Source organism: Rhipicephalus sanguineus, chromosome 5 (genome assembly GCF_013339695.2).
Source record: "Rhipicephalus sanguineus isolate Rsan-2018 chromosome 5, BIME_Rsan_1.4, whole genome shotgun sequence".
NCBI classification, from domain to species: Eukaryota; Metazoa; Arthropoda; class Arachnida; order Ixodida; family Ixodidae; genus Rhipicephalus; species Rhipicephalus sanguineus.
In genome coordinates, this window is record NC_051180.1 from 2413148 (window position 1) to 2438587 (window position 25440).

General features: G+C 51.3%; 1 pseudogene; it reads left to right on the forward strand.

Moving 5' to 3' along the window:
* Nucleotides 1-13636, forward strand: part of LOC125758525 (uncharacterized) — a 53187-nt pseudogene extending 39551 nt beyond the window's left edge.
* The last annotated feature ends 11804 nt before the right edge of the window (nucleotides 13637-25440 follow it).

The following is a 25440-nucleotide window of genomic DNA, read 5'->3' on the forward strand; positions in this document are numbered from 1 at the left end:
AAGTAAACAAGCAAACAAACTATAAAAACGCCAGGCCTGCGCTGAAACCGCAGCACAGTCACAGCGAAAGCTGGAAGAGCGGCGTTTCTAGGGCCCGTTAAGCTCTCTTGGGGCTACAATACAAGTACACTAGAAAGGTACCCACTACGCCACAAATCAAAATTGTTGTGAGGTTCGGAAGCACCCACTAAGCCATTATTCGTCATTCTATGGAGAAGCGAGGCACCAGCTACACGTCTGTAAGGCATTATGTGCACTTTATTGACGTGACGACTGATGACGATGAAGAATTATGGCTCAGCCCTTTCTAATGGGTTGGAATCTTTAAATGGCCCACCAGTTATGCAATTTGCACTGGGTGACGACCGGTCGCTATTTCCCTCTCCCGTCATGCTGTATACATTGACGTGGAAGAGAGACGGGGAGGGGGCAAAGAACTTTATTGAGACCCCGAGGTAATGGATCATGCGCTTATGGGCTTCCTTGGCAACCAATACAAGTGCACTTGCGAGGAAACCACTACGCTATAAATCATTGTAATCTTACTGAGACCCCGAGGAAGTGGATCATGCGCTTATGGGCTTCCTTGGCAACCAATACAAGTGTACTTGCGAGGAACCCACTACGCTATAAATAATTGTAATTTTTTAGAAGTAGGGCAGCAGGCACTGTGCCATTTTTCGTCATTATACAGAGAGCGTTGGTACCTGCTAAACGCATGTAAGGGATTATGCGCACTTTGTTGATTCTGCGCCGGATGACGAAGAATTATGGCAGTGCCCTTTTGTAATGGGTTGGAAGCATTCAACAACCTACTCGTTGCGCAATTCGCAATTGTTTGACGCCTGGTTACAGAATTCGCGTTGTGCGACGCTTGGTGCTTATTTTAATCTTCTACCACGCTATATTGCATATGCTAATGTGGTTCCTTCCCGACATGAAGCCTGTATAGGACATTTTGCAAAGCAGTTTCAAGCACCGGCATGGCTCAGAGGTTGAATACTGGGTTCCCACGCAGAGGGCCTAGGTTCGAACCTCGTTCCATCCTGGAATTTTTTTCTTATTTAGTTTTTTTTCTTATTTCGAGCGATACTGGTTACGGACACCGGCGGCGGCGGCGGCGGCGGACAACTACGGCGCCAAAAACGGCCGGAGAAATGATCTCATAACAGCTTTCGCTGTAAAAAACACACGATACTCTTGACCACGGTGTTCTCTTGACGCATCGCGGATGCGTCTTTCACGGCCAGACATTTGGCACGGTACGTCTAGAAAACTGTCAATTCATGGCGAGTCGTCGCCGTCGAAATAACGCCGCCACTTAGCGCTCTCGTTTCTGCGCACGGGGGTGAAGCGACAGTATCGGGGTGTGTGTACCGTTTCTTTTGATTCTCTTTTATTTAGTGCCGCGTCACCGCATACGTCATGGCGGGACTTTTGAATTCTTTAGGTCGATACGCCACGTGGTGTCGTTCACACGAACTACACCGCTGGTGTCCAGAAAAGCTGCATACGGTTAACAAAACAGCCGGACGTGCGCCAAGACAGTTTCATGTGAATCATGCCATACATGACATGCATGTCATGATTTCAACGTTAGGATCTGTCGTTTATATTTACCATAAAGTGATGTCGCGGAACACCTATTTTGGTCCATATCAAGCTAGCGAAACGGCCGCGAGCGCACCATGAACGTCGCATGTAAATTATTCCGTACATGACATGCATGTTATGATTTTCATGTTACCACCTCTAATTTATGTTCCTCGTACAGTCACCTGGCGCAATACTGGTTTTGGTGTATATCAAGCCAGCGAACCACCCGCGAGCCCATCATAAGCGTGTTATGTAATACATGACATGCATGTTATCATTGTCATCTTACCACCTGTCATTTATGTTTGTCGTACAGTCACCTCACGCAATACCAGTTTTGGTGTATATCAAGCTAGCGAACCGATCGCGACAGCACTATGAGCGTGGTATGTAAATCATACTCCACATGACATGCATATTGATTGTCATGTTACCACCTGTCACTTATGTTCTTCATACAGAAATGTTTTCTCATGCCAATTTTGGCATATATCCATTCAATTAAACAGCCGCGAGCGCCCCGAGACTATTTCATGTAAATCATCCTGTACATGCCATGCGTGATCCGATTTGCACGTTGGAACCTGTGACTTATGCTTGTCATACACTCTTGTACCGCGACACCTCGACACCTGTTCGCAATGCCCATAGACTGTCGCGCCGCCAAGCGGAATTCAGGAGCGTCCTCTCCAGGAGGGTTAGTAGACGACAAAATGGCAGCACTGCGCAGTCGCTCCCTTGTTCGGCTGTGCTAACCTTAGTGTTAGCGCGTCGGCAAGGAAGGAACTCTACGACTTGGCATGTTCCCTGCATCAGTGAACAAACCGGGCCCTCCGTGACACGAGAAATCTGATTCGTTCTTGCGAGGCGCGAAGTTCTCGTGAAAATACGTGGCGACTCGCGCTTTCAATGCTAGCCCACAGCGTACGCATACTATCAGCTTCGCGAGGCTTTCTGTAGCCACGTAGGTTAGTTAAATGTTATCGTCTGACATATTCAGTTGAAGCTCACCCTGTTTTACTTGTATATAGCATTGGTCAGTGTTTCTTGTAGTGCATGAATCCCATAACACTGTACGCGGGAGGTCGCGCCGGTTCGCGATGTGCTCTAGTAAAACTGAGCGATCTCAAGTTGTCGATACATTAAAATATGCCTCTATCCTTTGTCAGCAAAGCGCTGTTACTAATCGTGCGAGCGACGTTTCAATCATTCGAGTACGCGTCCGCTTTCCACGCCGTCCTTCGCCAGTGTGTTGGTTTCATAGCCAGCGCTGCGCACGGCCGGGCTGACCGCACGCGCGCGCAGAGCGCGCGGGCATCAAGGCACCCTAGTGCGGTCTAGCCCGACCGTGCGCTGCGCCGCTTGTTTTTGTACGTTTGTTGATAGGTGGCAGCACACTGCAAGCGATTTGCTCGTTGGCCGATCTGTGAGCGAAATGGCGAAATGTTCTCCGCGCCCAGACGTCTCTGTAATTGTAAACGTGGTGACGCGGAGTGGTCGAAGTTGTTCGGCGGAGCAAATTCTTCAGATTGCTTTCAGCAGTGATGTTGAAAGAAACCATCTTGACGACGAGGATTTTTCACTGGACGCAGAAGACTGTGAAGGCACCGAGAGTGACAGCGATGGTGAATGATCAGCTGCTAACTCACGAGGAGCGAGTTGCACTTCACGTCCCCTCGTGCGTTATTGTTCTTTCACGCTCGTAAGTCACTTTGATTGTATTTAATGTATAATATCCTTGAGCGAGATCAAAATAAAAGCATAGCTCCTCTTGTGCATTGCATGTATCAATTATTGTGGATATTATAGAGCGCCGCATGCCGCCAACACGCTCGAGCTCGACCAGAGAAGCGAAATGGTTAGAGCGTTGGAACGTGCAGTCACAGCCACAGTCCACGCCTCTCGGCTAACTTCTTCGACGTTGCGAAAAGTATACGTGTGCATTCTTTTCGATATTCGTGTTTCAATCGTGCTGATCGGGCCTGCAACATCCGAGTGAAGTGAATTGCACACGGCTAGAGTTTCAGCATGGCTGTGGCACAAGCGCTACTGAATGGGAAGTTAAATGCTTCTGTTCCGTTGAAAACGTAACTCCGCGTTCCCGACTGCACAAGTAATGACGACAGCGTATTATGTTTGCAAACCATCACCACGTTAAACGTGCGGTCCCGTGCAGCAGCGATGGCGCTACTCGCTGGCGGCCTACTACTGCGGCAAATCCGTAAGGCAGGCTCGGTACAACGTATCTATAAACGTTGGCTCGGTACGTACTACCTCGGAGTGCCGTTCTGCTCATACGTCAATTTTAGTTGATGCAGTTTTACGTAGCACGCACAGGATTTCGCAAAGCATCGTTATGCACGGTAACGGAGCTGAAATATAACATTTCACACCACAGCAAATAATTAGGTGGCGAGTACTTAGCACTTTCCATAGTTTGGGAAAGTAGTTTAGTCTCATATATCTAATTGAGCACTGCTCATGACTTCATCCGGTGAAAGTGGCACGGGCCATACGTCCGCACGTACTATCTGTTCCTATGCTAACAAACGGGTTGACCCTCCTCCTGGCGCCATCTTGAATAGGATGGCGCGCCACCTATAGTTCGTGGGCATTGCGAATATTGGAATATGTCAAGTTAACGAAACGGCCACAAGAGCACCAAGACCTTGGCATGTAAATCATGCCGTTCATGACACGCATGTCATAATTTTCATGTTGTGATCTGTTATTTATGTTCGTCATACAGTCATGTTATGCCCTACCAATTTTCGTATACCTCCCATTAACGAAACGACCCGGAGAGCAAAAAGTCTTAGGTGGATAGATAGATAGATAGATAGATAGATAGATAGATAGATAGATAGATAGATAGATAGATAGATAGATAGATACGCTCAAAGTCACAGAAGATCGCGAATGCTTTGCATTTAAAAAAATCGGCGGATCCTACGTGTTGTGGGAATCCGTTTCATGCGAAGCAGTCAGTGAGTGCTTCTATGCTGTATTTTATGGCTTTGAGCCAAACGTTACATGGTGGATCGACGTGTTCTTGTAAGTGTGTTAGCTCTGTGCACATCGTGCGCTTACCAGGCACGTCGACAACACTGGCCTTTAAAGGGTAACTTACGGTGTGACGTAACGTCAGCACTCAGGTTAGAGCGCATACGTCAGTATTATCGAAAGGAAGCGCACTTTATGGTGCAATCATGGGAATATCACAAGCAACATTCGGGAATGTATTCCTCCGGTGTCGAGCAATGCTTTAATATAGTTTGCTGAATCATAAGAACACAAATGTAATATTTACTGCACTGCTATAAAAGCGGAGCCAACACTGGGACGACAGACCCTAATCAGATATGACGCCTGTATCGTAGGAGTGCATATGTAGTGTTTATCGCTTTCTTGTAAAGTTAGGTAGCCAGGCACAAGCATAATTGACGTTGCACCGACATTACGCTTGCATGGGTTCTTTTTCCAGACCGCTTTATACATCTGGCGTGGCTTTGTGGTAGAATACTCGACTGCCACGCAGAATGCTTGGGTTCGATTCCTGCCGGGATCTTAATTATGTAGCGAAGCGTTGCAAGCCTGTAATGGGTCGCCCTCTTGAGCGCTTACTAGTGGGTCGTCCTCTTCCGCTCTTCTCGGACAGCACGCTCCTCGCGCTCAGAGTCGGCACCCCGCCTTGACTGTCGCAGTCGTGTATCATCGCCGAGTGCCCGCTAATAAACGTCTTTATAATCTGGTGGAGGGTGCTGGGCTTTCACAACAACTTCGGCCCTCATTCGGTGCCCCTCGCTCTTCGATCCCGTACCCTGCCGCCTACGATGCCTCAAGACGCCTCCCAGCAAAGACCCCCGCTTACACCGACCTCATGTCCAGGTTTCCCTCGTATCCGCGACCCTCCGGTCTTCCCTGGCGCAGATGGCACCGACGTGGAGGACTGGCTCGCGATTTACGAGCGCGTGAGTGTCCCCAATAAATGGGACGAGGCAGGAAAACTGACTAACCTGGTTTTCTACGTCGCGGGTGTGGCGGGCCTGTGGTACAACAACCACGCCTCAGATTTTACGACGTGGTGCGACTTCAAGACCGCCATTATCAATGTGTTTGGCCGCCCTGCCGTTCGTAAAGTGCAGGCCGAACAGCGCTTACGTGAACGCGCTCAGCAGGCTCGTGAATCATTCACCAGTTACATTGAGGACGTCCTCGATTTCTGTAAGAAAGCCGACGCCACCGTGTCCGAATCTGACAAGATCCGGCACATCATGAAAGGCATCGACGACGACGCCTTTACCATGCTGCTCGCCAAGAACCCCAGCACTGTGGCAGAGGTCATAACGCTCTGCCAAAGCTATGAGGAGCTGCGCCGGCAGCGATCGATCGCCCATCGCTCTCCATCACGCAACGCCGAGCTCGCTGGCTTGTCGACCATATCCGAACACTCCGCGTTGCTCGCAGAGATGAAGACATTCGTGCGCGAGGAAATCGCGCGCCATATCTCTCTGCTGGACTTTGCTCGCCCGCAGTACGTTCAACAGCCGTCGACCACACTTTTACCTCCGCTCCGTCGAGCAATTGAGCAAGAAATCGCGGAGGTCATGCCCGAGTACCACCAGCACCATACGGCTCCTGCACCCTTGGGTTACGCCCAAGTGGTCGCAAGAACGCCCCCAGCAATCCCTACGGCTGCCCCACACATTTACGCCGAAGCCTCCGCTCGACCTCACTCTTTCAAAGCGGATGTACCGGTAACCTGCGCCGACGTGACGCACAGGCCACGACTGCAGCCCACCATCCAGTCCTATCAGTTGCCGCCCCGTCAATCCCGTCCTGCACCATGGGCGGGCCCTGCCCCAGCGAACCGATGGCGCAAACCTGACAACCGCCCCATATGCTTCGCATGCGGTTACGCCGGCCACGTGGCGCGCTATTGCAATCGCGTGCAGCCGCCTAGAGTCGCGTCGCCTGCCACTAGGCAATCGAACCGCCCATATTACGACCCACCTACGCCTCTGTCGCCGACGTCTCGCCCCGCTTCATCTACCCGCCGTTCACCGTCACCACGACGCCGCTCGCTGTCACCGATGCGGCCAGGTCTGGTCCCTCGCGACCAGGAAAACTAGTCGTCGCAGTCCACGAGGCAAGGGCTGCGATGCTATCGAACTGCGAAAGCCCTCAGCGAAGCCCGTCGAACGTGATAGACGTGTCTGTGGACGGTGTTTGTGCATCTGCCCTTATCGACACTGGAGCCGCCGTATCCGTTATGAACGCAAAGCTTAGCCGAATACTGCGAAAAGTGACGACGCCACTTTCCGGGCTCTCCCTCCGTACGTCCAGCGCCCAAAGTATTCACACTACAGCGGTGTGCACAGCCCGCGTCGTGATTAAGGACGTTATGTACGCCTTCGAATTGATCATAATTCCTGCATGCTCTCACGACGTCATCCTCGGATGGGATTTTCTCGCCCGCTACGACGCCGTCATTCATTGCGCACCAGCCGAAATAGAGCTGTCACCATTCTCTAACTTGACGCCAGAAGACAGTCCATCGGCTGGGAACAAGGTACTCATCAAAGACGACATCAAAGTGCCTGCAAACTCGTCAGCGGCGGTGTCCGTCTACTGCGCCAGTCTATCCGACACCGTTGCACTCCTCTCGCCATATGACCGTATTTGCACGAGGAAAGACTTGCTGGTGCCTTTTGCGACCGTTCAAGTCACTCAGGGCGGCACCTCTATTATTGTAATCAACCCCTCTCCGTACAGTGTTACGTTGGTGCGAGGGGAATGTCTCGGCAGCGTGGAACCCCTTGAAGACGCACAAGTTATAGACGAGCCCGATGACTCGCACGGCCGAAGTTCCAGTACGCTCAGTGCTGTTTCGACGTCTGGTTCATCACCCGCTGACGTATTTGGTTCCTCCACAGCTGACAGCCTTACGCAGGTCCAGCGTTCTCAGCTTCTGGACCTGTTGGAAGAATTTCGCCCGTCTTTCGATGTCGCTCAAACTTCTCTCGGCCGCACGTCGGCCGTTACGCATGGCATCGACACTGGCGACCACCTGCCACTGCGGCAACGTCCATATCGCGTATCTCCCGCAGAACGCCGTGTAATCACCGAGCAAGTCGACGACATGCTTCGACGTGATGTCATTCGACCCTCTAACAGCCCCTGGGCGTCTCCTGACGTTCTTGTTGCGAAGAAGGACGGTTCTGTGCGGTTCTGTGTGGACTGCAGACGACTCAACAAGATCACGCGTAAGGACGTGTATCCACTGCCGCGAATAGACGACGCGATTGACAGCCTGCAAGGCGCCGAATTCTTTTCATCTATCGATTTGCGCTCAGGGTACTGGCAAGTACCTATGGCTAATGACGCTCGACCGAAGACCGCCTCTGTCACGCCCGACGGCCTGTACGAATTCAACGTCATGCCGTTTGGGCTGTGTAATGCGCCCGCCACCTTTGAGCGCATGATGGATACCGTTCTGCGCAACCTGAAATGGCACACGTGCTTGTGCTACCTCGACGACGTCGTCGTGTTTGCTCCGGACTTCTCCACGCATCCTCAACGCCTACGGCATGTTTTGACGCGTTTGAGCGACGCCGGTCTGCAACTCAATCTAAAGAAGTGCCGATTTGCAGCACGGCAGCTGACAATCCTCGGCTACGTCGTGTCCAAGGACGGAATTCTTCCCAATCCAGCCAAGCGTCGGGCCGTGGCCGAATTTCCCAAACCTACGTCCGTCAAAGAACTGCGAAGTTTCGTAGGACTGTGTTGGTACTTTCGACGCTTCGTACGAAACTTTGCCACCATCATATCGCCGCTGACGAAGCTCCTTGGAGGTAACGGACCCCTAAGTTCGTGGTCGTTCGAGTGTGACGACGCGTTCGCAAAGCTCCGTCGTTTGTCGATGTCTCCTCCCATACTACGCCACTACGATCCTACGGCCCCAACGGAGGTACACACGGATGCCAGCGGTGTAGGCCTCGGCGCTGTGCTTGCGCAGCGCAAACCAGGTTTCCCCGAATATGTCGTGGCATACGCAAGCCGTACGCTTACCAGCGCCGAGACCAATTACACGGTCACGGAAAAAGAGTGCCTAGCGATCATCTGGGCCCTTACAAAGTTTCAACCTGATTTGTATGGCCGCCCATTCGATGTCTTCACCGACCATCATGCACTATGCTGGTTGTCGTCCCTGAAGGATCCCTCAGGCCGTCTCGCCCGCTGGGCACTTCACCTGCAAGACTACGACATCCGTGTGCTGTACCGCAACGAACGCCAGCATGCTGACGCCGACGCCCTCTCGCGCTCTCCCTTGCCTGACGACAATGCCCCCTGCTCAGTATCTCACATAGCTGTTGCTTCAATCGACGTTCACACCATCGCTACCGAACAGCGCAAGGATCACTGCATTGCCTCACTGATAGCCTTGCTGACCGATCCATCGACGACACCATCCACTCGCGCGTTGCGTCGTCAAGCACACCATTTACGGCGACACGCAATTACGGCGACGGCCGCCAGTGGCTACTCGTAATACCCCGCAGTCTGCGTTCTGACATATGCGAGTCGTTCCACTCTGATCCGCAGTGTGCACACTCTGGGGTATCGAAAACCTACCACCGCGTTCGCCAACGGTACTTTTGGCGAGGGATGTACCGCTACGTGCAGAAGTTCGTTCGCTCCTGCATCGATTGTCAGCGCCGCAAAACTTCAACGCACCTGTCGCCAGCAGGTCTGTAACCTCTACCTTGCCCTGTCCGGCCGTTTGGGCGCGTTGGCATCGATTTGTATGGGCCACTTCCTCTAACGTCGGCTGGTAACAGCTGGGCCATCGTCGCTGTTGACCACCTTACGCGATACGCCGAAACTGCCGCCCTCCCAGCGGCTACAGCGCGCGATGTTGCCTCCTTCCTGCTGCACCGATTCATGCTGCGCCACGGTCCACCCCAGGAGCTGCTCAGCGATCGAGGTCGTGTCTTCTTGTCCGAAGTCGTCGAAGCCATTCTCAAAGAGTGCAACGTTGTTCACCGGAAAACTACTGCGTACCACCCGCAGACGAATAGCCTCACCGAACGCTTTAACCGCACGCTCGGCGACATGCTCTCGATGTACGTCGCCGCCGATCACACAAATTGGGATGCCATTCTGCCTTTCGTCACCTACGCCTATAATACCACCCCCCAGAGCATTACTGGTTTCTCGCCCTTTTTCTTATTGTACAGCAGGCACCCATCGCACACAATCGACACAATCATTCCATACAAGCCGGATACGTCTGAGTGTGCTCCTATTTCTGCCACAGCAAGACTTGCTGAAGAGTGTCGGGAGCTTGCCAAGACATTTACTACGCATGACCAAGAGCGGCAGAAGAGCATTCGCGGTGACACCACCACTTCTGCGCCCACGTTCCTCCCTGGAGCACTCGTATGGCTCTCGTTCCCTACCACTGCACCTGGCCTCTCTTCAAAATTACTGCCGAAATACGACGGCCCCTACCGTGTCGTCGAACGCACGTCTCCTGTCAACTACGTGATCGAACTCCTTGAACCATCTTCGGACATGCGCCGTCGAGGGCGCGACATTGTCAACGTGGAGCGCCTGAAACCCTACCATGACCCGCTCATATTGACAAGCAGTTAGGTCGCCAGGCGGCTCCCTTTTCGCACCCGGGGTAATTGTAGCGAAGCGTTGCAAGCCTGTAATGGGTCGCCCTCTCGAGCGCTTACTAGTGGGTCGTCCTCTTCCGCTCTTCTCGGACAGCACGCTCCTCGCGCTCAGAGTCGGCACCCCGCCTTGACTGTCGCAGTCGTGTATCATCGCCGAGTGCCCGCTAATAGACGTCTTTATAATTATTATTCTTTCCAATCGTCGGGTCAACGCTGCCAATGTCGGTTTTTCTTAACGCTCGCATTTAAATTACCACTGTCTGTTCTCGCCGTTCCTGGGTAGATATAAACTGTCAGTCACAATCACCTGTGGCGCATACCCGTACACCGTGGTTGATGGTAAACGGGTGTGTGCCCCACATGTCTGAGAGAGAAAGGGAGAGAATAATCTTTATTGCAGCATTAGAGTACGTGGCTAATCCCGGATGGAGCCCTCTTGTAGAGCCCACTGGCCACGGCGGCTCGCCGGGAGTGGTCGAGGGTCACCAGTTGGCTCCCCAGTGCCAGCTCGGAAAGCCGTGCCTCCCAAGAACACGTTGTGAGTGTTTGTAGTGAGCGCACCAACCTAGATACTGCAGTGGCTGGCCGCTCGGTACATTGGTAAGTGATATGTGTAAGTGTGGCTGTGCGTTCACTACACCAGGGGCATACCTCTGTTGTGTATACACCAGAGCACGCCTGTCACGCACCCAGGCTGCTGGCGAGCGGAGTGGATACTCTCGCAACCAGACGCCGGGCTGGCCGGGCTGCAAAGGCGTGCATGGCCTGCGCTAGGTAAACCGGGCAAGCTGCAGTTCTGAGGCTTTAAAGTGCAAAGAAGTACCCATTCACGCCGCTTCCACGTATAAGAGCTTCTCTGGGCACTACTGCGCAGTCTTTGGATGTCAAACAAGCAGCGCAACAGGAGGTTATTAGCGCTGTCTGCGATGATCACGACGCGTCACGTGAATAGTGCCGGTGCGGTGTTTTCAGCTTCGCCGTGAGTGGATAACTGTTATTGAAGCAGAAAAACTGGGAGCCGAGTGAAAATGCGCGAGTAAGTACACTAAGTGCATGTATTCTGTAGTGTGATGCCCGCCTATTTCCTTTTACGAACCTAATTTGCGTGACACGCAGCTGGGTTGAAGGCAGGCGCGAGCTTTGTGTGCGAGTGCACTTCATACCTTGGACGAAAATGTAGTGCAAGGTAGTGCTTTCAAGCACACGCAATCAGCATGCTTTGTCACTTTCAACGTAGTATTAAGCTTTAGTGCTTTTGATGGCATCCACGCCTTCAAGATTTCGTCTTCAAAAGTGTGGGAACCACGCCCACAGGCTCTCGCGAGATAGCGCCACGCGCTGCGCAGAGGCGGTGCGCGTGGCCCACCTGCGCGCCGCCCAAAAAAGACGTGCCTGGGCTGCCAGGAAGGACGGATGCTGCCAACCGCGCTGGCCGATTGCTGCTGCCGCCGATCATGGTCGCCGCCTCGTCGTCTCGTGTCCCTGGACCGACCCCGCCGTATGCAGCGTAGAGTTGAATAAACTATTGTTGTTTGTTGTGAGTTGAAGACTCCGTCGTCCTTGCTTGAACTACGGACGGGACGCAGCAAGCCCAATACCCATAGTTGGCGCCCAACGTGGTTTTTGCTCCCGCCCGCAGGAATAGCACGATGGACGTAGGTCCGGTCCCTTGTTCGTTGAGTCTCCGTGTAGTGCATTCTCGTGTGTGTTCTTTTGTGGCGCGGGTTTTCTTTTTTCCTCTTCATGGCGCAGGCAGACGGAATGCATCTCCGGTCCGGCACGATCTTGCCTACCGGCGGCGAGCAGGATTCATCACACGAGCAGGCTGACCAGTTACTGGCACAGCAGCTGAACACATTTCAACGTGTCGCTGAATTGTGCAACACTGTCATGGACCGCATAGGCACTCGGGCCGGCGAACCACAGCTCCTACCTCCGGCCACGCTACCCACGTACACGGGTTACGACGACCCGAAATCTGTGGCGGACTTCCTAGAGGAAATAGACAGGTATGTCAGATTGACCGGCGCCTCGGAAGCGCACGTGATGGCTCGAATCCTGCCGTTGGCTTTACGGGATGCCGCAGGACGGTGGTGGAGGCTACAAACGCCTTTCACCACATGGGCAGAATTTGAACAGCGCTTCCGAGAGGAATTTCTGCCTCCTGGGTACGAGCTGCGAGTCCAGCGTGAGCTCGAACTGAGAACCCAGCATCCGGACGAAAGTTTGCTCGAGTACGTCCGGACGATGCAGGAACTGCATCGCCGAGCAGCAACGACTGCCTCGGAAAAGGACCAAGTAGCTCGGGTCATTCGACAGTCATCCCAGATTCAGGCCATTTCTTTATGGGCGCACATTCGAAACCCTTGAGCACCTCGCACGGGAGGCCCGCGGTGTACAAGACGCCCTGTTAGCTGAGAGCACTTACGTGCCACCGCCAGCGCCGCAATCTGCTCTTGAGCCGTCACTGGCTTGGCGCGCCCCCGTAGCCAGTCCCTCATGCGACCTGACGAGCCCAGGCGCATTGACGGCTATCTCCTCCCGCGCCCTGGACCCCTTCGCACATGACCAAGGGCGGCGCGGGGCCCCATTCAATACCGTATCAGGGGTAAGTTGTCCCTGGGAGCAATTGTCCGCGGAGCAGCGTCATAGTGCAGAGCGCTCGCTCCTTACTCGAGCCATACAAGAGCATAGTCGGTCGGACCCCCAGTCCCGATACGCCGGGTTCACAAGTCCTGCGCGAGCCGAATGCGACAGGCGCTCCTGTTATGGGTACTCCGGTGGCCACTCCGCCGAAAGGCGTGATGTCAGTGATAGGTTAACTGGCCAACGCAGACATACGCATATCGTATGCTACCAGTGCGGTCAAACTGGTCATGTGAGGCGGCAATGCTTTGCGCGCCGTAGCGCGAATGCAGGAGGTTCGGGAAACTGCTTCGGCCGGCGACACTAAACACTGGCGGTGTGTCGCAACCCACGGCCGTCAATGCCAGGAGCGTGGAACGCAGTCCGGGGCGTGTAATGGAGGAACATTAAGCTGGTGAGTCAGTCATCGTTCCCTCTGTTTGCTGCATAACGCAGGCGCAGTCTCCAGAACCGATGATGAAAGTTAAAGCGCTGGGCATTACCGTACCTGCTCTTCTTGATACCGGTTCAGGAATCTCGTTAATCGGTGACGTGTTGCTAGAGAAGTGTAAAGCTAAAAAGATGAAGTTTCGTAACTCAAATGTTCAGTTGCGGATGGCATCAAGCCACGTATCAAACGCTGAAGGTTGTATTCGCTTACGGATAAGCTTTAATGAAAAAACGAAGCGCCAGCGATTTGTTTGTTTGCCTGGTCTATCAGTGTCAGTGCTTCTCGGTCGAGATTTTCTTGCAGATGAGGGGCTCACACTCGACTCTCCTGCAAGAGGCTACCGCCTTCACGGACATTGCGGAGAAGATAGACTTCGTGCCTGTACCAAGACACGCGGAAGGCGTAGCAGCCATGCACACCACCCTGCCGACAGCAGTCATGCAGTCCCTCAGCGACTTCATGGGAACAAACCACCAACGGAAGCAGCTAGAGGCCGTGCTGACACCGTTCTCGGGAATGTTTACGGAACGTCCTGACAAGACCGACGTCCTAGTGCATCGCATCAATACCGGCGACGCCCGGCCATGGCGTTGCAACTCGAGACCGCTGAGCCAGCACAAGCGAGCCGTTCTCGATAAAGCCCTGGACGAAATGATCGACACAGGAGCCGTGCGACCCTCGGACAGTCCGTGGGCCTTCCCTGTGGTATTGGCCCCAAATAAAGATGGTACGGCACGTCTTTGTGTGGACTACCGCAGGCTCAGCGCAGTCACGGTGAGAGATTCCTACCCTTTGCTAGCAATATCGAGCATAACTTATGCACTGGGAAACGCAAAGTTCTTCACCACTATCGACTGTTCCCGTGGGTATTTGCAAATCGAGGTTCACCCCGACGATATCCCGAAAACGGCATTCACATGCCATAGAGGCTTGTTTGAGTTTGTGCGCATGCCTTTTGGTGTTTCCAATAGTCCGAGTTCCTATCAGCGCATGATGGATATGGTCTTGGGTGATGCAAAGTTTAATTATGCACTTTGGTATCTTGATGATGTGACAGTGTTTTCGCGCACGTTTGAAGAACATCTTGAACACTTTCATACGGTGCTACAGCGCATGGCAGCAGCCGGTCTAACCGTTCATCCCGGAAAACTGCAGCTCGCTACTAATAAAATCAACCTTCTTGGGTTTGTTGTCGATAACGGCGTACTAAAACCAAACCCAGATAAACTGAAGGCAATTGCAGATTACCCCCCACCCCAGAATACTAAGAGCTTGCAAAGGTTTCTCGGAATGATCGCTTTTTATCGTGACTTTATTTCGCAGTGCGCAGACATCTCCCGACCACTAACTCAGTTGCTGAAGAAAGGCGCGAAATGGCTCTGGAGCGGTGAGCAACAAGCAGCTTTCGACACGCTTCTGAAAGCGATCACCAGTAACGCCTCCCTTCAGCTGCCAGATCTTAACAAACCTTTTGTGTTACAGACAGACGCCAGCGATTACGGACTTGGCGCAGTACTTTTACAGGAATGCGCAGGGGCTCTGAGGCCCGTTGCCTTCACAAGCCATACTCTGAACGGGGCGGAACGCAACTACTCGGTAACAGAGAGTGCCTGGCCATCATTTTTGCATTAAAGAAGTTTGACATGTTTTTGGACGGGGCTCAGTTTGTCATTCAGACTGATCACCAAGCGCTCTCTTGGCTGAAACGATTGCCTAATCCCTCGGGACGATTGGCCCGATGGGCGCTTACTTTGCAGCGCTACGACTATGTCATTGAGTACAATAAGGGTAGCACTAACACAGTTGCTGACGCACTTTCACGGGCACCTTTGTCTATTGAACGCCAGGTCGAGCCGGAAACAGTGTGTGCGGCTATGACACCAGCTGTGACAATGCAGTCACGTTGGGGTACTTTGGTGAGTAAACAGGAGCTCCTTGCAGAACAGCAGGGCGATGGCCTTTGTCGTAAGGTGTCAGAAAAGTTAGCGGCTCGTGATACAATTGACACCGGAAGCGACGAGGAGACCGACTGCTACCTGCTCGGAGAAGGAGACCTCTTGTTCCGGTACTTTCCTCAGGTTGATGATGGTAGTGTGGAGTCACCGTTTCGAGTTGTCATTCCTCGCAAACTTCGCAAATTGTTCATAAAGTACTACCATGACAGTGCTTTAGCTGGTCCCTCTTCAGGGCAGAAGACTTACGAGAAGCTGTGTCGTACTGTAGCCTGGCCAGGGTTGAAACAGGATGTATTACGCTACGCGCGTTCCTGTTCAGTTTGTCGAAAGGCGAAACCACGTGGGGGTTTACCGTTGAAAACAATGCAGTCAGTTGAGAGTACATCGCCATGGCAGATTGTTGCATGTGACGTAATGGGCCCGTTTCCCATGAGTCCGCGGCGAAACCAGTACCTGCTTGTTGCGAGTGACCATTTCACGAAATGGGTTGAATTGTTTCCTTTGCGCAAGCTCACTTCGCAGAAAGTATGGGACTGCCTTCTCGAAACTTTCACGAAATTCGGACTCCCGGCCCAGCTGATCACGGACAACGCAACGTACTTCACCAGCAAGTTGTTCACGGATTCCTGTGACGCCCTGGTAATTCGTCACAAGCGCACATCTGTGTATCACCCACAAGCGAACATCACGGAAAGGGTAAATCGAAATCTGAAATCGATGCTTGTCGCGCATACGGAGCGTCATAAAGACTGGGATCTGAAACTGGCAGAAATAGCGTTCGCAACTATAACTACCGTGAATCGATCAACAGGTTTCACTCCTGCTCAACTTGACCTTGGCAAAGAATTGAGCTCTCCGCAGGACAGTGTTCTGACGTGTGCAAGCGCTTCTCCGAGACCTTATTCAAAGTTTGCAAGGGACCTGAGACAGAGGCTGACCGACGCTGTACAACAAGCCAGACAGCACCTCGATGTATCCCGCATGGAACAGTCGGGACAGTATGACAACCGTCGACAAAACATTAGCTTTGAGGTTGGGGACTTGGTGTTGAAACGGACACACCCGCTCAGCGACGCCTCCAAATGTTTGGCCGCTTCCTTAGCTAACAGGTGGGATGCACCGTACAGAATCACCCAGAAATCCAGGCTCTCGTACATGCTGAAAGATTGCTTAACTAACCAAGCGGGTGGCCCTATTCATGTCTCGGATCTGAAACCATTTTATGCACGACAAGACGCAGCAGCTGGGGATCCATATGTGCCTCACCAGGGCTTGGCCACCCAGTCACCCACAGCACCAAGCAAGTGGTACAACCTGCGTCCCCGGTGACGGACAAGATGGGTTTGCGAAAATCACTCATTCCCTGTACCTGTACTTGTATTTCTACGAATTTTGGAGGGAGGAGGAAGCATAGTACTCTAATCTCCCGTTGGCCTTGTTATGCGTTGAATGCACACACTTTTGTGGGTGGCGAAAAGAAACTGTTAACTGGTTTTTAATTGTCCTCGCTATGCTTTAGGGTCCCTGCAGCCGGACCTTCCGGACCATCCTCCGGTCCCCACCACGTCATTTTGAGGGGGGGGGGGGACGTGTGGGAACCACGCCCACCGGCTATCGCGAGATAGCGTCACATGCTGCGCAGAGGCGGTGCGCGTGGCCCAGCTGCGCGGCTTAAAAGGGGCAAGCTGCGCGCCGCCCAAAAAAGACGTGCCTGGGCTGCCAGGAAGGACGGATGCTGCCCCCCCGCGCTGGCCGATTGCTGCTGCCGCCGATCATGGTCGCCGCCTCGTCGTCTCGTGTCCCTGGACCGACCCCACCGTATGGAGCGTAGAGTTGAATAAGTTATTGTTGTTTTTTGTGAGTTGGACTCCGTCGTCCTTGCTTGAACTATGGACGGGACGCAGCAAGCCCAGTACCCACAAAAGGTAGTAAATGGTACAGTGTTCCTCAAAAGCTGGCCAGAATTTCGTGCTTTCATTTCAAAGTTTGATGTCCCCAAATTTATTTCGGCGCTAGGCATCTAGCTGCACATAATAGATATATTGGCACGTAAGTAAACAGTACTCGCGCCAGTGTCCTTTAATTCGCAGGCGTAGCGCTAGCTCAAGCAGCTAAATGTTTAGCGTATTTACACAGCACACATTTAATAAGATAGCTGGATTCCGCCCATTTCAGTATCGGCTTAACTAATAGCACAGTTTCTCTTGTAAATCATCATCGTTACAAGACTAAAATAACGCAGATAGCTTCCAAAAGGGATCGATGAACGATACTGCACGTGGAGCTCTCTGATAGTACGCTTTTGTGAGCAAGACTCGTTATTGTAAGAGCGCTCGTGAAGCAAAAATTACGTTCCGCGAAACCACCCGTAAAGCGTACTCTAATTATTATGCGAAGCATGTTGAAATGACGAGTTTTCACAAAACTGTGTGCACGACTTGTAATATGGGGCAACGAAACATCGTTTCACACTTTCGCGAGCTGCATTGCCATTACGATTCACGCGTACTACAGCGAGGACGTTTCTTCACAAATGTAACAGCGTATGTACCTGACGAGGTTGCTTCCGCAGCTTGCTCAGCACGTACTGTATATATACATTGTGGACTTGCATGAGCAAGGTGTTCTTGATATTCCAATAAAAGCGGCGAAAATGTCGAGGCTAGAAAAGACGCGAAACACGCTCTACGACGGGCTGAGTTTCGGGAATTTCGCGTTTGCTCTGTGTAGCGTCTGCTTGCATGGCAGCCCGGGCATGTTGTTTCGTCGCGTGTGCGATAGATGGCGCGACGCGCGATGCAAACATGGCGCTGCGCATGGAATTCGCTGTGTTCTGGTCTGTACCTGTGGAAAAATTGCGTGTAGCTTTGATATGTGGGGATATGTGTTCGTTTCGAGGCGGCGCCTATCCCGGGCTTGTTGGCTGCTTAAGTTGGGATGTGGAGGGGCGTACTGGCGCCTTGTAAGGCGTTGGTTTTCCAATATCTGCCTGCTTGTTATACTTTGTTCTTCATGGTGCCATGTGAGATGTCCGGAGGAGAGTCCCGCGTCTCGGCCAGTAAGTCCGCGAACTATGCAGTTTGCCTCCTCGTTCCCCCTCAGGCCGTCATGCCCTGGGCACCAAGTGACGCCATGTGCCTCCATCAACGTGGGCCTCAAAATATCAGTGACGCATCTTGGAAGTGTGCCTCTAAGGTATAAGCGATATGCAGCTTGTGAGTCACCACTACGCACCAGGGAAGAAAACTGCTACAGAGGCTGGGATACCCACATGTCTGAAGGAAATGGTCTGACGAAGTACGCGACAGGATTTTCACGTTACTCATGTCATGACCCGACAGTCATATTCGTCAAATCCTCTTACCTTCCCGTGCCAATTTTGGTCTACACGAAGGTAAGGAGGCGATCATGAGAGCACCCAGACGTAGGCGGCTAGATAGATAGATAGATAGATAGATAGATAGATAGATAGATAGATAGATAGATAGATAGATAGATAGATAGATAGATAGATAGATAGATAGATAGATAGATAGATAGATAGATAGATAGATAGATAGATAGAAACGCTCAAATTGCCAAAGGTTCGCTAAGAAATGCATTTCAAAGCCTGGAAAACTGGGCACAACTGGGGTTCCGAACACTACAGATCCGCACAACACATGTGACGCCCTAATTCAGCCGTCTCGTCTAATGTTTGTTTGACCGTCCGCCGTGGTGGTGTAGCGGCTCCGTGCTCAGCTACTGACCCGAAAGTCGCGGGTTCGATTCCGTTAGCGGCGGTTCCATTTCGATGGTCGCCAAATGCTAGAGGCCCGTGTTCTGCGCGGTGTCCGTGCACGTTAAAGAACACTGGATGGTCAAAATTTCCGAAGCCCTCCACATCGGCGTGCCTCATAATCACATCGTGGTTTTGGCACATAAAAAACAAAGATATATAATGCTTATTTGACCTAATCGACCTGGTTTCTTGCTGCTTCCGTTGTGTCGACGTCTCATCAAGCTTCTCTATGTAATCTTTCCCGTCGTCATACTATGGACGGCAACTGAAACAGAGAACATAGTACAACGCTAATGATATCGCCAAGAGAGTGGCATAGGTGAGTGGAGGCAAGCTCAAATGACGCACGAAGTCAACCACTTACCGCGCGTAGCGCGATTTGAAAGTAAGAAAAAGGGAAACAAAAATATCACTAAACAGAAACAAGAACTCTTCCCCGTTCACTCAAGTTTATTTATTTCTGGGACCTTGTAAGATTGAAGGTATACGAATATTCAAATCTACATTACATTGTTCGACCAGATCTTATAATGCCCGGCAAGTGCAAGGAGTGCACGCGTTTCTTGGAACCGAAAGTGGAACTCAGTTTCTAACCATGGCGTCTTTCCCTCGGCACTTCTCTGCCCTCTCTCTCTCAGGAAAGTGGACCGCTTTCGGACGAAGTAAGTACGATACACTGCACATGAGTTACAGTGGAAGTATAAAGGTTAGATTTAAGGGTATCTTATCAACGCACTCTCCATTGGATTAATCGCCTATTTGAATGCTGATGCGATACCTGTTAAATTGTGACTTTTCAGGAATCGTCAAGATAACCTGAAGTATATTGTACACCTGTTTAGAGATATGCAGAAGTGTTGTTCGTTTGGCTAGTTGGTTTCCCATTTTCCTAAATGGGAAAACAGAGCCGAATGAGGCCATTCACAAGAGCCGCGTGTCGTGTCATCATCGTCAGAAACAGGGAAGCGACATGGCACTCCAGTGCAGCACGTGCATCCCTCAATTCGTAAAGTGCAACATCATAGGCATATACACCAGCACGCACAGTCGTCTGATAGCACATCGTGGTTTTACGTGCCAAAACCATGATATGATTATGAGGAACGCCGTAGTGGAGTGCTCCGCAAATTTTCACCATTTGGTGTTCTTTATGGCGCAGGTATAAAACTCCGAGGCACTGCGCCGACCAAAGTGAAAATTAAAATTTAATTTTCACTTTGGTCGGCGCAGTGCCTCGGGTTTTTTTTACTTTCACCATGTATCATCCCGACCAGACGGGCTTCCGTCAAACATTAGACTTCTTCTTTAACTGATAGCATTTCGCCTCCATAGAAATGCGACCGCCGCAGCCGGGATCGAACCCGAAACTTTCAGGTCAGCAGTCGAGCCCCGTAACCACTGGAGCACCGCGGCGGGAGTCTGATGGCCGAGACTTTTGCTATGAACCAAAGGGGTGACATATGCGTAAGCACGCCATTCCTACTACTAAGCTAAGAAGTTATATCGGTGACACACGGCCACCTTTGATCGCAATCGAGTCTGTTCCCGATCGAACTTCACGATCGCGATTGGCGCCTTTAGGCAAGTTGTGGAAGGGAGCCAATCACTGTTTCAAAATTTGATCCTGATAGGGCTCGATCGCAATCAATAGTGCACCGTGTTACAACGGTATCAAACAGTCTCAGATCTACCTAATGATACGCGTTTCTTTATAGCGTCTGTACCTTTTGCCCATATATCGCCGAGTATTTTACGCGCCGTCGACTTCCCACCAATTTTTCTTTTATAATGCGTCGCTGCCATAAAGCCTTCAGCTGTTAGTGAGTTCTTGTCGTGCGTGTTTCTTTGTTTGTCAATCATCCCCTTTGGAGATGTTTCCCTATTTAAGAATAAGCTTACATGGCTTAGACTGCGGAGCAATCCATGAAGCGCCAAGGTGAAAAGAGTCGCTATCGAATCTTCACGCCGTGTGCTGGACTAGAGTGTACTAGAAGCAGGGGGAGTTCTCGGAACGAGCTCGACAAGTGAAGCCAAAACATGGTCAAGGCGCTTGTGGCGTCGCGGTCGGTACGCGACAACATCTGGTCATTCGGGAGCTGCGCGTAGTTTCAACGAGGAGGTAGAACGCCCGCTTGCCACTCCTGGCTTCGAGTTGCAGCTATAGATGTCTTCTTTTTTTAACAGCGACCCTGTTCTTGCTCGGCGTAAAGTCCCTGTCATGACCCAGAAACTAACATCATGTGCCACAGAATTTGGGCAAATCCCGCTACTCACCGCTGCTCCACTAAAAAAGAAGGTAACAGACTGGCCCAAGCCACCAATTAAGATTTCTAGACAGACGTAAGCAGTAATTGAGAAAAGCTTTATTAGAGCATCGGGTTAACCCAGTGACAACCCACCGTGGCCGCACGTTTCAGCTTCGCTCAAGCATCTCTACGGAGTGCTTCAGCGGTACGTACAACGAGGGGACATTAGGGGACGGGAAAGGCAACGAGAAGACCCCGAAACGATGGAAGCGCTACGCTTACGACGACGAGCTCGTATACCTATGGGAGGTGCGAACTCTCGGTTTCAAAGCAAGTTTCTGTCCATGGAGTTTTCACATCCGCGCCGTTTCTGTGACTGTATGTGGTTTAACTCGAACCTGTCTACGTTCAGAAGCAACCTAGAAACAACCTAATATCACCTAGCTAAAGCCAAGCAACAACCTAGATACAACCAGATTAGGCTTCAGAATCACCCAGATTCGCTATTTCAAGCCTTGCGCGACTTTATGCAGCTTCGCCATTTCTTTGTATACCTTGTTACGGTAGCATTGACTTTTTTTTTTCGTTTCTTAAAGCCCGCTTGAGTTGTACGCCCTGCCAAAAAAAGTCACGCAAGATGTCAAGAAAAATAAAACAAATTTGAGAGAGAACGTAAATATTTTTAGCGCCATTTCACGGGATGCAACAATAACATGAAAAGTATGGCCTCCGAGATTTCTTGAGAATACGAGACTCGGAGGCCATAGAGTTTCATACAATAACCTAGAGAGGAAACTGGCGCTGCGATCGTTCAACCACCATGTATATGAGGGGAAGTACAGGATTCGGATTGAATAGCGTTAGCTAGCGAACTGTCTACGGACCTTTTCCTACAGTTTCAGTTTCGTTCTTTGCGAGGCGTGGGCAGTGGGGTGCGTTGCAAAGCACTCAAGCAGTGCCTTTGTTGCTCAAAGAGGCTGAAGACAGCTAGGTTTCTTGGTTTGCTGCCCCGTTGAAGGTTTACAGGTTGTATTTGACAGTTTTATCAAAGCATCGTGCACTCACCGCTGCGCATAGATGTAGCGTCCGATGCAAGTGCAGAAAATTGCATAGTGTTCACGTTTTGTGATAAGCGCTACTTGTCAAAACTCTTTCAAATCGACTGCAAAACGACGGGGAAGCGAAGTAAACGCACCGTCACGTTCCTCTGACTCGACTTCACAGCAGAACGAGAGACGCGTTGGGGGCGGGCCACTTGGACAGACGCATCTGGCATCGCAGCAGATGATAAGACAAGTATTTCTCACTCAATACGGTGCTGTCATTTCCATAAATAGATAATGCGTACCTTAGAGGGTGTTAAGCAGGTTTTGTATCGTGATTTCTTTCAATTGAGGCAAGGCCTCTGACCGGGAAAGGAAGGAGCCATTTTAAATGCACACACACAAAAAAAACTTTATCAGACACGAAAAAGAGAAGGAAAAAATACAAGTTACTGAAACAAATAGAATAAGTTCAGCCTAGGTTAATGCTATAGCGACCGGTGCATTAAGATTGATCAATGTTCCGTAGAACGTTCCAAACACGAAAACAGTCACCGGTTGTGCGACGCTTGAGTGGACGGGAGCGGCGGTCTCGTTGTTGTTCAGCGCTTGCGTTGGCGGCGAGGGCCCTCGTAGAGCGGACGAGGAGTCAAGTCGCCGCAGAGGTCGGAGCAGGCAACACCCTCAGGCACAGGATGCAGACGACCTCCAGGTCCACGTACGCAGCATGAAGGTTGGTGGTAGACACTCGGGTTAGTCCCGTGGCAGGCAACCGGCAGCAGGAATCCACTCCCCCAACCGGGACGGCGACGTCTGCTCCACCGGAACCGGAACCAGCTGGTCGGACAGCGGGAACGCCTCGTACCCACGAATGCACGTTTCGGAGGACGTCTGGAGACCCTTCGACGCTGTCGGGCCCTTCGTGTTCGGCTCCGTAAGCCGACGACACTGACCCTGGCACCAGCGTGTCCTTCTTCCGGGCTCTCCGAGTCCGACTCCTCCCATTCGAGCCCGTCGTCGTCTTCCTCCGTCTCCCGTGCCACCATCTGATTGGTTCTCGTCCAATTTCCACGTGTTGTGCCCCGCCAACGTCGTCCTTTTCTACGCGCCGCACGTGTCTGTTGTGTGGTGCCTCTGTCGTGTCACACCACCGCGTTTGCAGCACTCGCGACACCACAACATAGCACCGAGTACACCACACCATCTCACTGGTCTTACGCTCACTCATCACAAGAGAGTCCCCCCCCCCTCGATAAGATTTTTTAATAAAAAACTTGGAGCTCGATGAGTGACGGCTAACAGAGTAAAGTGTCTTGCCATGCACACATGGTCATTTGCTATGTACATGTTTGGAATTGAGACCACTATGCAGTTCAAATGAACACACTTAACAGGAGAATATACACTTAGGAAAAAAAACCCGTGTAGTTCACCCCAGTTCACTACATAGGTAAAGTACTGCACGAAGTACTTAAATCAAAAGTTCACATCTTCGTAAGAAGCGCAAAACCACTCACACGGACAGCTAGAAAGAAAGACACTACACAAGCGCTTGACTGCAACTAAGCGTTTATTCGGAAGCGCGACATATAAAAAGGAAAGAAAGAAGACAAACAAAACAAAAGCCCACGTGTCATATCGGTTATTACTCATCCATTATTGTCCAACACACCATCCAAAAAACGAAGTTCCTTCTGCGTAAGCGCGATAGACGGTGCACTGACACAATCAATATCATCCCGTTTTTTGGATGGTGTGTTGGACAATAATGGATGAGTAATAACCGATATGACACGTGGGCTTTTGTTTTGTTTGTCTTCTTTCTTTCCTTTTTATATGTCGCGCTTCCGAATAAACGCTTAGTTGCAGTCAAGCGCTTGTGTAGTGTCTTTCTTTCTAGCTGTCCGTGTGAGTGGTTTTGCGCTTCTTACGAAGATGGATCTATACCAACTAGCCCGTTACACTTGTTTAAAAAGTTCACAGGCGAGATCACGAAAATCCAAATATATACAGATATATCAGTCCGTCGCCCAGAATCCTAACCCAGAAAAGCCACCGGTCAATGACCTCGACGCTTAAGTAATAGCATCCCACACGAGACGAACGGCACATCTGCTGCACTTGGAGCTAACCACCAGAGTCGCTTGGATGCGTTTCTGTCCAGACGTCTTTCTGAAAAGCTCGACGACAATACTTGGACGCCCTGCTAAATTAGCAGCCCCTAATGGGCGAAGATTGCAATGCACGTGGACGCGTTGCTTCCATGCGTGTTTCAGAGTCGTTCGAATGACTGCAATGGGAGCGTGAACGCTTCTACCAGAGCGTTCATATGGCCCTGTATGGAATATTTCAGCGCAATTACCTTCTGTCTGCGAAGACGCCACAAGGGACGCATCGGCTTTCTCATGGTTCAAAGAGCAGACGACTGACCTTCTGTTCCTATCTCCTACAGATTTAATTGTCGGCTCTTGAACACTAACGGTCTTTCTAGCTAGGTGATCCTGCATGAAAACGTCATCGTACCTTCATGACTCCACTTGTGTCTTTACTTTGTCCGCTTTAATATGTGCTCCTGCACTCTCTTTCGGTTCTCTCCGACACGCCTCATTTCCACTAAGCCGAGAAGTGAAGCTGTCTGTATTCAACGGCAAGGTGTTCGCATGGTCCTCCCCATGCCCGTATCAGCTGATGCCGCAGCATACAGCACCCTTGGCGAATCTGCGTCGAACTCGGAGTCCGCTCTACGGCATTCGCCGTCTTGATTCTGAAGAACACTTAGTGTGCTTTCAATGGAATTGTTCAGAAGTACCCTTGCCTCTCCAATGCATGTGCTTTTCTTCCTAGAGGTTGTAAAGCGTAACTCATCTTTAATGAAACTCCTCTGTTCCTTGCTCCCGAAGCCGTGTTCTGCATCGTCAAGCTCAGCTAGGTTTTTCCTCGTTCCCTGGCTGCCCATCTCTATTCCATCCTTAAGCCGGACATCTGGCTCTAACGAAAAGATTTGGCGAGATTGAATGCCAACCTTAGTCAAAGAGTCGAAGTCACCCTCGCAACTAAAG